The 13,477-nt window shown below is 33.7% G+C and overlaps 1 pseudogene; it reads left to right on the forward strand.

Moving 5' to 3' along the window:
• The first annotated feature begins 5,291 nt into the window (after nt 1-5,291).
• LOC112654523 (protein FAM217A-like) lies at nt 5,292-6,478 on the forward strand (annotated as a pseudogene).
• The last annotated feature ends 6,999 nt before the right edge of the window (nt 6,479-13,477 follow it).

Raw genomic sequence — 13,477 nt, forward strand, 5'->3', positions numbered from 1 at the left:
AAAACAAAGAGTTTACCACTAACAGATACTCATTGTTAAAGGGATTTTTCTTCTAGAAGAAAGATGAAAACAGGAGTGAATGATACAAAAGAAGGAACGGTGATCAAAGAAATTGGTTAATTATGTACCATTTTAAAAGATACTAATACTATAAAAATAAAGCACTGACTAATTTGAAGAGGAAGTGGAATTAATTATGAGAAAATGTTGTGTACAATTAAAGACAGATCACTGGATTTGAGGAGTTCTAAGTTCTTCATAGAGTTTGAGAACAGGATTAACTGCACAGTTTGTTGAATACCAAGTAAAATTATAATGGTAACTGAAAGCATAGAAACAGGATAAATAACTTCTAACACATAGAGAGGGAAAAGTAATTTTAAAATAAGAAATATTAAGGATAGCATGAAAAAGGGGAAATCATAGAAAAAAAGTAAAGAAAATAGGAAGTATAAAATAAGATGACCAAAACAATAATATGTAAAATCTGAAACATATATCTGACTGGTATTTTTCTAAATGTGGGACATATAACTCATTTAACCTCACAGTTAACCATGAATTATATTGTCTCCATCTTATGAGTGAGGAAATAAATATACCAGTAATTACAATAATTTGTAAGTGCTATAAAATTTCTAGTTTAAGGGAAGATATAGTCAGATTGAATTAAAAAATCATTTATAAATTTTTAGAAAGGATGCTTATGAAGCATAATATGGGAAAAATTGAAAATAAAAAAACACATAAGATAAATTCTAAGCTAAAGTTAACTGATGTTTCAATAGTAGTATAAAATAAAATAGATCTTAAGGCATAAAATATCATTTGGGATAAAACAAATGACTCCACAATGATAAAACTAAATAATACAGTAAAAAAATTAAAAATATAAATATGGACAGATGTAATAATATAGTCTCAAAATATATAAAATTGTCAAAATCATAAAAAAAATAATCAGTAATGAGGAGTAAGAATTTTAAGGTTTCAGCAAGAGAGATATTAAAATATAATGTATTCGCAGTCTATATTCCTGATAAAGTATTAGAACCCAAATTATATAAAGGAATCTTAAATTTAATAATATACAAACAACCCAATAGATCAACAGTTGGCAAATTATTACTTGTGGGCCAAATGTCGCTTGCTGCCTGCCTGTGTATAAGCCATGAGTGAAGAATGACATGCAAAAGAGACTTTTTTGGCAAGAACAATTAATGTTGAGGACATTGCCTGTTAGCTTGTAAATCCTAACCTTTACAGAAGAAGATAGCCACCAAAGCAATAGATAGATGTGCAAAGGGGATGTGTAGACTATTCACAGATGAGGAAATTATAATGACTAAATAAACAGGAAAGTAGAGTTGACAGCTATTATTTGGAAAATTCAAATTTTAAAAGTGAGATAGGATTTCATATCTGCTTCATTTGTATAAATTGAAGTTTTAAACACTATTAAACGTTTGTAAGTATTTATAGCACGGGAACTCTTACACACCCCTGGAAAGAATTTAACCTGGTGCAAATGCTTTAGATAGGCACTTGGCCATATGTAGTCCTTGAAGAGGTTTCTACCCATTGACCAGGAATCCCATTCCTTTACAGAAAGAACTCTTGAACTTTTACCTGGTTTTAGAGAAGCCACCTGAACTGCCAAAGCTGGGTATTAGAGAAGCTGTGCAGGCTGCAGGAGTTTTCTGAGAAGAGCAACTCAGAAATCAGAAAGATGAGCCTTTCCCTCCAATGATGTCATCTAGTGCTTTGCCCCCAAAGAGATTAATATGAGGCTAGCAAAGGATAAATATGCAAAGCTCCATTTGCCACAGCAGGCAATGAAAAAACATATTTTGGATTGAGAGATGATAAATAGGCAACTGGTAATATATAAAAAGACACAATATTGAGAACATAAATGTATATGATATATAACATTCTGTGATCTTTAAAATTATAAAATTCATAACCATAAGAATTAAATACTTAACTACACTTTAAAAGTGAAAGCTGTAATGATACGAAAATAAAATTCCTGGCTTGAAGTGACAATTTCCTCATTCTCCTGTTTCTAATTTTCCCCTCTAGGTCCTAGTGAAGGAGAGCAACATAAGTAAATCTAATAATTAAAAGACATGTTCTCAAAGAATTTTTAAATAGGATATAATAATTAATATATGTTGATTTTTAAAAGATTTTTTTTATTATTTGTTTATTTATTTATTTATGAGAGAGGCAGAGACATAGGCAGAGAGAGAAGCTGGCTGCCTGTGGGGAGCCTGATGAGGGACTCGATCCCAGGACCCCAGGATCACAACCTGAGCCGAAGGCAGACACTCAACCACCGAGCCACCCAGATGCCTCTATCTGTGTTGATTTTTAATTCAGATTAAGCATTTTTAGGTGCACAACACCTTGTAAGATAAGTATTATTTCAGTGTTGCAGATGGGGATCTTGAATATAACATAAATGAAATAACTTTTCCAAGATTATATTGTGTCTGTGATAAAGAAAGTATATCTGAAAAAGAGTTGATATACAAATTACAGTTTAAATTTTAAAAAGTAATCATAATTCAGATTTTTGTTTTAATCTTTGTTGTCATTTTGAATACTAATATATCCACAACTAACTCTCCCTTGAAAAAAGACAAGCCACTAACTTCCCCATTAAGTAAACAATTTATGCAGATCAATTAAATTGTATTGACTTCGATATTTAGTTATGATGGAATAGCTTGCTGCAAACTAATATATTCCATCAAGAGCACATAGAAAAGTAGGTGGGTTTTTTCAGCTTTATTGACAAATATAATTGACAAATAAAATTGTAAGATAATTTAAAGTGTACACATGATGCTTTGATATAAGTATACATTATGAAAGGAGTCCTCTCATTGAATTAATTATCACATCCATAACCTCACATATTTATTTTTCTGTGTGAGAACATTTAACATCTACTCCTTAGTAAATTTAATATATACACTATAGTATTATAGAATACAGTCACCATGCTATACATTAGATCCTCAGAACTTATTCATCTTAAGACTTAAAATTTGTACCTTTTTATCAACCTCTCCTTATTTCTCTCTCCTGACAACCACTTTTCTTCTCTGTTTCTATGGGCTCAATTTTTTTTTAGACTCCACATATAAGTGATACTATGCATTTGAAATTAAATTATTAACAGTTTAAAATGCTGTAATAAATATAGGATGTTTTATATAAACCTCACCGTAACCAAAATGCAAAATCCTATAATAGATATACAAACAGTAAAGAGAAAGAAATCAAAGTGTACTACTATAAAGAATTGTCAAATAATAAAGCATGAAAGTAAGAGAGGAAGAAAGGACAAAAGAGATTACAAAGCAACTAGGGAACAATGAACAAAATGGCAATAGTAAGTCTATTCTTGTAAATAATCGCTTTAGATATAAATGGACTATATTTCCCAACCAAAAGATAAACAGTGGCTGAAAGGATTGAAAAACAAAACCCAACTGTATCTTGCTTACAAAAGATTCACTTCAGCTTTAAGGATACACAGACTGAAAGTTAAGGGAGGAAAATATTCCATATACAGAGAAACCGAAGGAAAGCAGGTGTACCTATACTTATACCAGACAAATGAACTTTCAGCCAAAGACTATCAGACGAGACAAAGAAGGTCATTATATAATGATAAGGGGGTCAATTCAACAAGAAGGTATAATAATTATAAATATTTATGTACCAATATATAAGCATCTAAATATGTAGAACAAATATTAACAGATCAAAAGGGATAAATAGTACTACAATAATGGCAGGGAATTTGATACCCCACTTTCAACAGTGGAAAATCATCCAGATACAAAATCAGTAAGCAAACACTGGACTTAGACTTTATGTTAGACCTGATGGACATAACAGATACATACAGAACATTTCATCCAACAGCAGTAGAATGAATATTCTTTGCAAGCACACCTTGCACATTCTCTGGGGTAGATCACATGTTAGGCCACAAAACAATGCTTAATACGTTTAAGAGGATTGAAATCATATGAAGCATCTTTTCCAATCACAGTAGTATGAAATGAGAAATCAATTATGAAAGAAAATAGGAAAATTAAAAACTGTGAAGATTAAGCAACATGCTCCCGAACAAATAATGGGTGAAAGAAGAAATCAGGAGAAATAAAAAACTATCATGGGACAAATGAAAATGGAATCATTTTCATGGATGTTCCAAATGGAACAACACAGCTATTGGGATGTAGCAAAAGCAATTCTAAGAGGGAAGTTTATAGTGATAAACACCGGTGTTAAGAAAAAAGAGAAATCTCAAATAAGCAACCTAACTTTATACCTCAAGGAAGTAGAGGAAAAAAATAAGCCCCAAATTAGCAGAGAAAGGAAATAACAAAGATTGGAAAGGAAATAAATGAAAAAGACTGAAAGGACAATAGAAAAGATCAATGAAGCTAAGCTTTTATTATTATTTTTTTAGATAAAATAGACAAACCTTTGCTAAACTTACAAAGAAAAAAAAAGAGAAGACTCAAATAAGTAAATGTAAAATGAAAAAGAAGGTATCATAACTGATAACCACTCAAATATGAGAATCATGAGACTTCTAGAAATAATTATATGCCAATGAATTTGGCAACCAAGAAGAAATGGATAGATTCCTTGAAACATATAATCTACTCAATTGAGAAGGCTGAACTTGAAGAAATAGAAATCTATGTATATTTTAAAAGATTTTATTTATTTATTCATGAGAGACACAGAGGGAGAGAGGCAGAGACATAGGCAGAGGGAGAAGCAGGCTCCATGCAGGGAGCCCGATGTGGGACTTGATCCCCAGATCTGGGATCAGAACCTGAGCTGAAGGCAGACGCTCAACTGCTGAGCCACCCAGGCCTCCCCAAAAATAGAAATCCAAACCCACAAATGACTAGTCAGGAGATTGAATTAATAATAAAAAACTTTCCATCAGCCACTGGGGAAGCCTGCTAAATACCAGCAACAGCCAATGGTGGTCTTGCTGGGCCCAGCCTGGGCTCCAGGCCTGACATCTACCCTGAGGTTGGCTGCAGGCCTGGCAGGTTGTCCACAGCTGAGGGAGCCAATGCCCAGTCCCCTCCTTGTCCTCCCATTGCAGGAAGGCCCCGGTGGAGGGGCCACCCATTAAGCCATTCACCCCACATGTGCAGGGCCCCGGGATTAAAAGCTACATGTCTTTGGAGACAATGGTGGGGATTATATTTGGGGCTGGGGTGCCATGGGATTTCAAAGAAATGGGGAAAAAAACAAGGAGAATAAATAGTGAGAAATATGGTACCAACCTTCCTGTGTCAAACATCTCTCGTGAGAATTTATCTCACTAGAATTTGGATTCAGAAGTAGCTGTTCCTGAAAATAAAAACCTCCTACCAAGAAGAGATAGTGCAGAATCAGTTGAAAATTCATCTAGCAACTGATATTAGAACTTAATTTGTCAGAACATGCTTACAAAGGAACACAGAATGGTAAACAACGGATATTTCATTTATGGGGTTATCCTTCAATGAAGGAACTATATGGAGAACAGAGACTTCAAAAAACCATCAATGGAAACTGGAAACCAATAATCCCATAAGTCCCTTCACTCTGAGCCACTCACTAACAAATCCTTAAGTTGATAAGCATATGGGTTCTTACTTTGGACTGCAGATGCGTTAGGTCTCCACTGGCCCTATGCTGGTGGATACTTTTTAAAGAACAGAAGTGAGCCTCATATTCATTTGTGTTCAACTATAGAAAACTACTACAGTGCTGAAACTTTAAATGTTCCAAATTAGAATTTTACATATGGATACAACAGTGTGGAAGAAAATTTAAGAGCTCAAAGTGGTTCATCTGAAAATAAAAAAGCAAATGATACTTTATTCAGATAGTTTTAAGATACAGACCTGAACTTAAAGCCAAAAGCCATAGAAAATGTTGAGGAATCTTTCCCTATCCTGATTTTCCTTCTTCCTCATTTTGATACTCTCTGGATTTGCACAAATTAGCCCTCTCAGTGTCTGAAAATTGGAAAGTAAGAGTGGAACGTCCAGAAAGCTCTACTGAACATTCGATTATTCATTTATTGGAAATGGAAAGAATACAACATATAACTTATACAAAAAGAGAGGCCAAGACTACAAACTACCTTTTGTACTTCAGTAGTTACTCAACAACCTTCTCCCTTCAAAGCTATACCCAAAATGAGACAGCCCAAACTTTCTGAGTCTTTAGACAATGTGTGTAGGTAAAGGTCTAGAATAGAAAAAAAAAAAAAAATGTTTCTTGCAAGCTTGAACAAAATGCTTCCAAATGGAACTGGAGCAAATTTGGCAAATATAATTGAAATTCTAGATCATCATCTCTAAAAATTTCATCCACCACAAAACAATTGATTCTAACTTAAGAGGACTATGAGAATACCAAAAGCTCCATTTGAAATTTATGATAAGAACTCTTAATCAAGCTTACTGTCCAACCAATTGGTTAGAGTGGTCTTAGCAAGATGTCTGCCACCAGGTCTCCAATATCAGTTTCTTCTTCATCTCCATCTCTTCCTGATAAGCAGAGGGAAGAAATTAAGTCACTAAGGACCAACACAAAACAAAATAAAACAAAAACCTCAAAACCAAAAACCAAAACTAAAACCACACACAAAAACAAAACTTTACCAAAAGGGTATAGTGTTGAACAGATTATTCTAAATTTAGAAATTAAACTATTACCTAGCTAAAGAGAAGTGCACATCCACTGGCCAAAAATAACTATTTTATACAACTCAGTGTAAGCAAATCTATTCCAAGAATCCCAGCTAAATAAAGTTAATTGTTCTGAGATATAGGTATTAAAGACATGCACACACTAAACAATTATGTGACATGATATGGAGTGGAACTTGTGAAAACCATTGCTGAGATGTCCTATATATAAATCCAAAGGCATCCATACTGACATACTTTACAATCTTTTGTATTTTATGTTTCAAAGAAACATTTCACTAAATAAATTATTCTATCCAAAAGATTGTTCTTTTGCTGTGATTGTTTTCCAGTATAATTCCATCATCACTAAATGGTATAATTGACTTTAAAAAAATCTCCCAACAAAGACAAGTTCAGAATTAGATGGCTTTACTAGTGAATCATAACAAACATTTAAAAAGAAACTAATTCTAATACTGCTCAAACTCTTCCAAAAGTAGAAAATGAGGGAACATTTCCCAACCTATTTTACAAAAAAAAAAAAAAAAAAGAGAGAGAGAGACAAAAAAAAAAAAAAAAAAAAAAAAAGATTCTTAAGTATAGAGGGCAAACTGATGGTTACCAGAGTCGAGGTGGATGGGGAGATGGATGATGGATGAACAGGGGAAGGGAATTAAAGAGTACACTTGTCATGATGAGCACTGAGTAATTCATGTATACAATTGTTGAGCCACTAGATTGCACAATTGAAATTTTTATAACACTGTATGTTAACTAAAATGGAAATAAAACAGAAAACAAGACAAACAAATCCTTATTCCAGGATGCCAGCATTACTCTGATACTGAAGCCAGATAAGGATATTCTAAGAAAAGAAAATTATAGGCCAATATCTCTGATGAACATAGGTACGAAAATCCTCAATAAAATGTTAGCAAACCAAATTAAACAACATGCTATATAGGATCACACTCAATGATCAAGCAGGATTTGTTCCAGAATGCAAGGCTAGTTCAATAGCTGCAAATCATTAAATGTGATGATTCAGCATATTAACAAAATGAAGGATAAAAATCATATAACCATCTCAATAGATGTAGAAAAGATATTTGACAAAATTAAACATTTATTCATGATAAAACTTAGTAGACTAGATACAAGGAAAAAATACCTCTACATATATCAAGCATTGACATCAGAAAGGAAGAAGTAAAATTTTATCATTTGCAGATGACATGATATTACATGCAGAAAACCCTAAAGACTACACCAAAAAATTATTAGAACCAATATACAATATCAATAAAGTTGCCAGATACAAAATCAAAGCACAAAATCAGTTGCATTTCTATATACCAACAGTGAAAAATCAGAAAGAAAATCTAAGAAAACAATCACAATACTTAAAAAAGAACAAAATGCATAGAAATAAATTCAACACCAGAGGTAAAAGATCTGTACACTGAAAATTATAAAATATTGATTAAAGAAATTGAAGACAAATAAATGGAAAGATACTTTGTTGCTTATAGATTGGGAGAATTAATATTGTTAACATATCCATGCTACCCAAAGCGATCTGCAGATCAATTCATATCAATAAATATAAATGGAAAAATTCCAACGGATCTTCACAGAGATGGGGTGATATTTTTAAAAAGAAAACAATTCTCTTTTGAAGTCATCTGAGATTTGTCAGGGGAGCCAGGACTTGAGGGGCCAAATGTTCAGAGAGACAAACATCTATGTTCCAATTCTCCAATATTCTGTTCCAGGTCTTCCCTCAACTCTTGATTCTGGCTAAGAGGCTATGCATCTGTGTAGAGGATGACTTAATCTTTGCCACAATATTCCTGAGAGAAAATGTTAAATGAATAATTTGACCAAATACCTAATCACAGAACACTGAATGCAGGGGAATTGGAAATATTGAAAGAACAGTCTTTTTTTTTTTTTTTTGAGAAAATTACAAAAAATCCATACCCTAAAAGAACTGTTATCTGTTAATGGAGAAATGACAAGAAACAACATTTTTAATTGTCCATGGAAAATAATTGACCAAAAAATACAGTTAACATCTCCATTTTAGTAGATTCAGTTAATTATATACCTGAAGCTGAAAGTTCAAATGGGAATCCAGAAGTGAAATACACTTGAATAGTTTTTTAGTTTTAGCTTTTTACAGTGTTGTCTTAGCTTCAAGGCAAAAGCATTCTGAAATTGATAATTCTTTAGAGCATTCTTTTGTCCTTATATGTATTTTTCTGTCTTTTTGATTTTTAAAGAGATCAAGATTTTACTTAATAGAATATGAGAAGAGCGTTCTAAATAACAGAGATTGTAAAATATTTCTGTTATCAGAAAGATAAAGAATGCAGATAAATTTCATTTTATGCCATAGTTTCCTTCAAGAAATCCTATGGAGAGTGACAAAATAAATCAATTTAAAGCTATATCGTGGTTGAACAGATAGATTTTGTCATAAGATAATGTACTTTTAAAAACACTATGGTAGAGGTTTTGAAAATTATACTGAGTGCACTTCTCTGTGTGGCACCAAATTACATTTCATGCTGATTGCATTTACCCTTATACTGATTTTTTTTTCCTGTGTAATGTTTTGCTGTTCTTGAAAGCAGGCAGTGGATATTATTATTTTTCCCTTGTACCCACCAGACTTGCACAGTAAAAACCTCCAATATTAAGAATTGGCTTGAATTGGATTGAAATGGGGTTGAATTAAGTTATGTTGAGTTACCAGTTGTACTAGGAAGGGTCTATTCAGAAGATGAGCATCTGTCACTCTAGGATCTGGGATATTTTCTGAGCGATGCTAGTATGAAATTAATACAGTATAAACTGATATGAGTGGACTTGACACTGATAATAATGAACATGAAAATGCTATCCTTTACCTTCATAAACATGCTTAGTTTACATTATAAAAACGTGAAATTAAAAAAAATAAAAAAAGAAACGTGAAATTCTTTTTGTAAAATAAACAAGAGACTTATTTCTCTTTTTTGAATTTGCCTCTTTTTTTTTTCTTTAGGTTATAAGACAGTAAGTTTGAGATAAAACCATGAGTTCATGTCACAGCATGCTAATAAATTTGATTTTCTGTGATAAAGACAAAAGTTTACATTTCCATTTTAAGTAAATAACTTTCTTAACTGGCTTTAAGCCGGGTGAAAGAAAAGAAAGTTTTTTTTTTTCATTCTTAAAAGGATTAGTTTATCAATCTTTATTTAATAAGTAAATATAAAAGATTTGTTTATTAAGGAATAAAGCTAAATTACCACATTTTTACTCCCATTTATTTTTCCAAAATGAGATTTTTGGGATCCCTGGGTGGCGCAGCGGTTTGGCGCCTGCCTTTGGCCCAGGGCGCGATCCTGGAGACCCGGGATCAAATCCCACATCGGGCTCCCAGTGCATGGAGCCTACTTCTCCCTCTGCCTGTGTCTCTGCCTCTCTCTCTCTGTGACTATCATAAATAAATTAAAAAAAAAAAATTTAAAAAAAAATGAGATTTTTTGTTGTTGTTGTTCTTTTAATATTCCTGGCAAAAACGGATCATGATCTCAGTGGAAACCTTGCAAAATTGAATAGATAGAAAGTTTGGAATGAATATAATTTAACCTTCAGCAAACCATACTATTTTGGGGAGCAAACAAGTTTTATTAAATTAGCCAAATGGATTCAGTATTTGAGTATCACATGGAGGTGGCTACTCACACTGTATCCTGAAAACAAATGGATATTGGACAAAAACCACAGTTGATATAGCACCTGCTTTTTATAAGTGTATGGTCAAGCATGAATGTGTTTTTTTTCGCATGAAGTAGACACTGTGTTGGACATTTTAAGCAGAAAGAGAACTCATTGGTATCATCATGAGATGGACTGAGGGGGGCGCTCCTGACTGGCTGCCAGCCATACCTCCCTGAACCCCATGAAGCTGATCCAGTAAGGGAACTGCTACCTGTGTTATAGCCAAAGGACAAAAAGCCAGGAGACTGCCTATCTTTGAGCTTTTGAGTTCAAGAGCACACGGCCACTGCGGATGGGACTTCCATGGCCATTAGTACCACCAGACCCCTTTGAAGCCTAAGACTACACCCTAGAACACAGCTGTAGAAAGTCTCCACACCTCCATGACCAAGCTGCTAAGCTGAAAACAGTAGCAGAAAGATGATATCAATCTAAGTTTTCCCTTCCAGATATCATTAAACTCCTTCTAATTAGCAAAATTAATTACATTTAAAATATCAATTTGCAATGAACCCGAGGAAATATAGTTTTTAATTTTGCAGCCCTGGGAATTTAGTAATTTGTGAAAGAATATGGGAATAGATGCTGAACACCTCTCCACCCATACCCAATACGTTTGCAATGGGCATCTATATTCATTATCTATTGCTGTGTAACAATTATTTAAAAATAAGGTGCCTTAAAAGAGCAAACATTTGTTATGTCATACTTGCTGGGACTCAGGAATCAGATGAGGCCACGAGAGTACCTCTGCTTCAAGGTCCCTCATGAGAGAGTCCAATCAAGGTGTAGACACTGGCCTGTGATCTCATCTGAAGGCTTGCCTGGGGTAGCAGCCACTTCTAAGCTCACTCATGTGGTTGCTGGCAACATTCAGTTAATGGCTGTTGGCGGGAGTCTTCCCCCCTCAGTTCTTGGCCATTTGTGTCTCTGAATAGGGCGGTTCAAAACATGCTGCCTGGCTTCCCCAAGTGAGCAGAGTGAGAGAATAGTCAAGACACAGATTAGAATCTCGGAAGGGACACTCCATTGCTTTTGCCATATTCCCTCGTTAGAAATTACTGATAATATCCAGCCTACAGTCAAGAAGAAGGGATCAAACAGGCAGGGATTACTGGAAGCTGCCTTGGAGGTTGTCTATCACAGTATCTTACGTCCTTCATTCATGTGGTCCCATTCTTCGCTTACTTTTCGTGCCATATTTTATTATTTTCATGGGAGAGAATACAAACTAAATTATTATTTTTGTTATTTACAACTTGCTATGTTAATTATGCTACACCGTAATCCAAAACACTCATGGCATAAGTAGAAAGTTACCAAAGATTATTTTATCATCTATATGGTGAAGCTCTCCACTAATGAGCCATTTAATATTAAGAAATACATGTGGGGCACCTTGGCGGCTCAGTGGTTGAGCGTCTTCCTTTGGTTCAGGTCGTGAACCAGGGTCCAGGATTGAGACCTGAGTGGAGCCTGCTTCTCCCTCTGCCTATATCTCTGCCTCTCTCTCTCTCTCTCTCTTTGTCTCTCATGAAATAAATAAAATCTTTAAAATAAAAAAATAGCTACATATCATCATGAAATAACAAGCATTTATATTAAGAAAAAAAATTGAATTAACATGATATAATTCTATGCATTTAGTGGTATTTCTCTTACTAAGTATCAGTCTTAGTTTCCTTTTCTAATCTGCATGATAATTTTTTAAAATTTGGAACAAAACAATTAGAGGAAACAAGAATTTCAATACTCTTGAAAACAATATGCACCAATTAAAGAATTGTGTGCTAGTTATTTTAGGGAAACTTGCGAAATATTATTTTGAGTTTTTAATTTGTGACTTTTGCTACTGTAAATTTTCTAAAAAAAACTGAAAACAAAAAAAGCACCTGAAGTAAAATTGTTAGATTTCTTTTTAGTAACTGACACTTTCCCTTTTTCTTTCTGTATCTCTCTCTCTATTTTTTAAGATTTATTCATTTATTATATATAGAAAGAGTGTGTGAGTGGGGAGAGAGGCAGAAGGAGAGGGAGAGAAAGAATCCCAAGCCGACTAACTATGCTGAGTGTGGAGCCCGGAGTGGGGCTCAATCTCTCCACCCCAAAATCATGGCCTGAGCTAAACCAAGAGTCAAACCTTTAACCGATTGAGCCATCCACGTGCCCTGACACTTTTCTTTTTATTTCTATTGAGGCACTAATTATTTTTCTACTAGAATTTACCCAATGAAGGCATCCTTTGTGGCATTCAGGAAAAAATGGAAATAAAATAAAAAGATGCGTGAAGTCATTGTTTACAGTTGGTCTAGTCATTATAGATGTTTACCATATTTGGGACCTGGAAAAAGTTAGAGTGGTTGTTTTTTTAATTTTCTTTCCTATTTGCTTCTTAGAATTCACAAAAGGAAAATTTTTTTTAGTAGTTAACATGTGCTCTTGCCATCTTAGAGTAGATTTAAAACCAGCATCCCGGTGTTGCCTAGGTTTTCCTACTTTTTCTTATATTGTTGCTTATAATGTTTCTGAGCTAAATAGGAATACGAGGAATATTGTATTTGTTATCTCACCATCTGCAGGGAAGTAATGTGTCTTGTTATAAGACTATTTTACTCCAGCTGTATATGGTACTACCAAAGACTAAAGAAATAAACCAACAAAACAAACCCTGAAACATTAAGTAGTTTGATGACTATAACAAGAAAGTATATTAGCCTTGAAAAATACTGGGACTAAAAAAAAAAAAAAAAAAAAGAAAAATACTGGGACTAAGGTCTAAACAGCTGGGGTGGTAGTGGGTAGTGGGCAGGGAGAAAGGATATTCCTTCTAGGCAACCACTTTTTTTTTTTTTTTTTTTTACTCTTTTCAGGCAATTTGCTTGTTTGTTTGCTTTTGTGCTAGTTGCTTCTGTATAAGTCCTAGCATATCTAATATTTTCAAGATAGCATTTTAAAGTGATTAA

Source organism: Canis lupus, chromosome 15, assembly GCF_003254725.2.
Source record: "Canis lupus dingo isolate Sandy chromosome 15, ASM325472v2, whole genome shotgun sequence".
Taxonomy (NCBI): domain Eukaryota; kingdom Metazoa; phylum Chordata; class Mammalia; order Carnivora; family Canidae; genus Canis; species Canis lupus.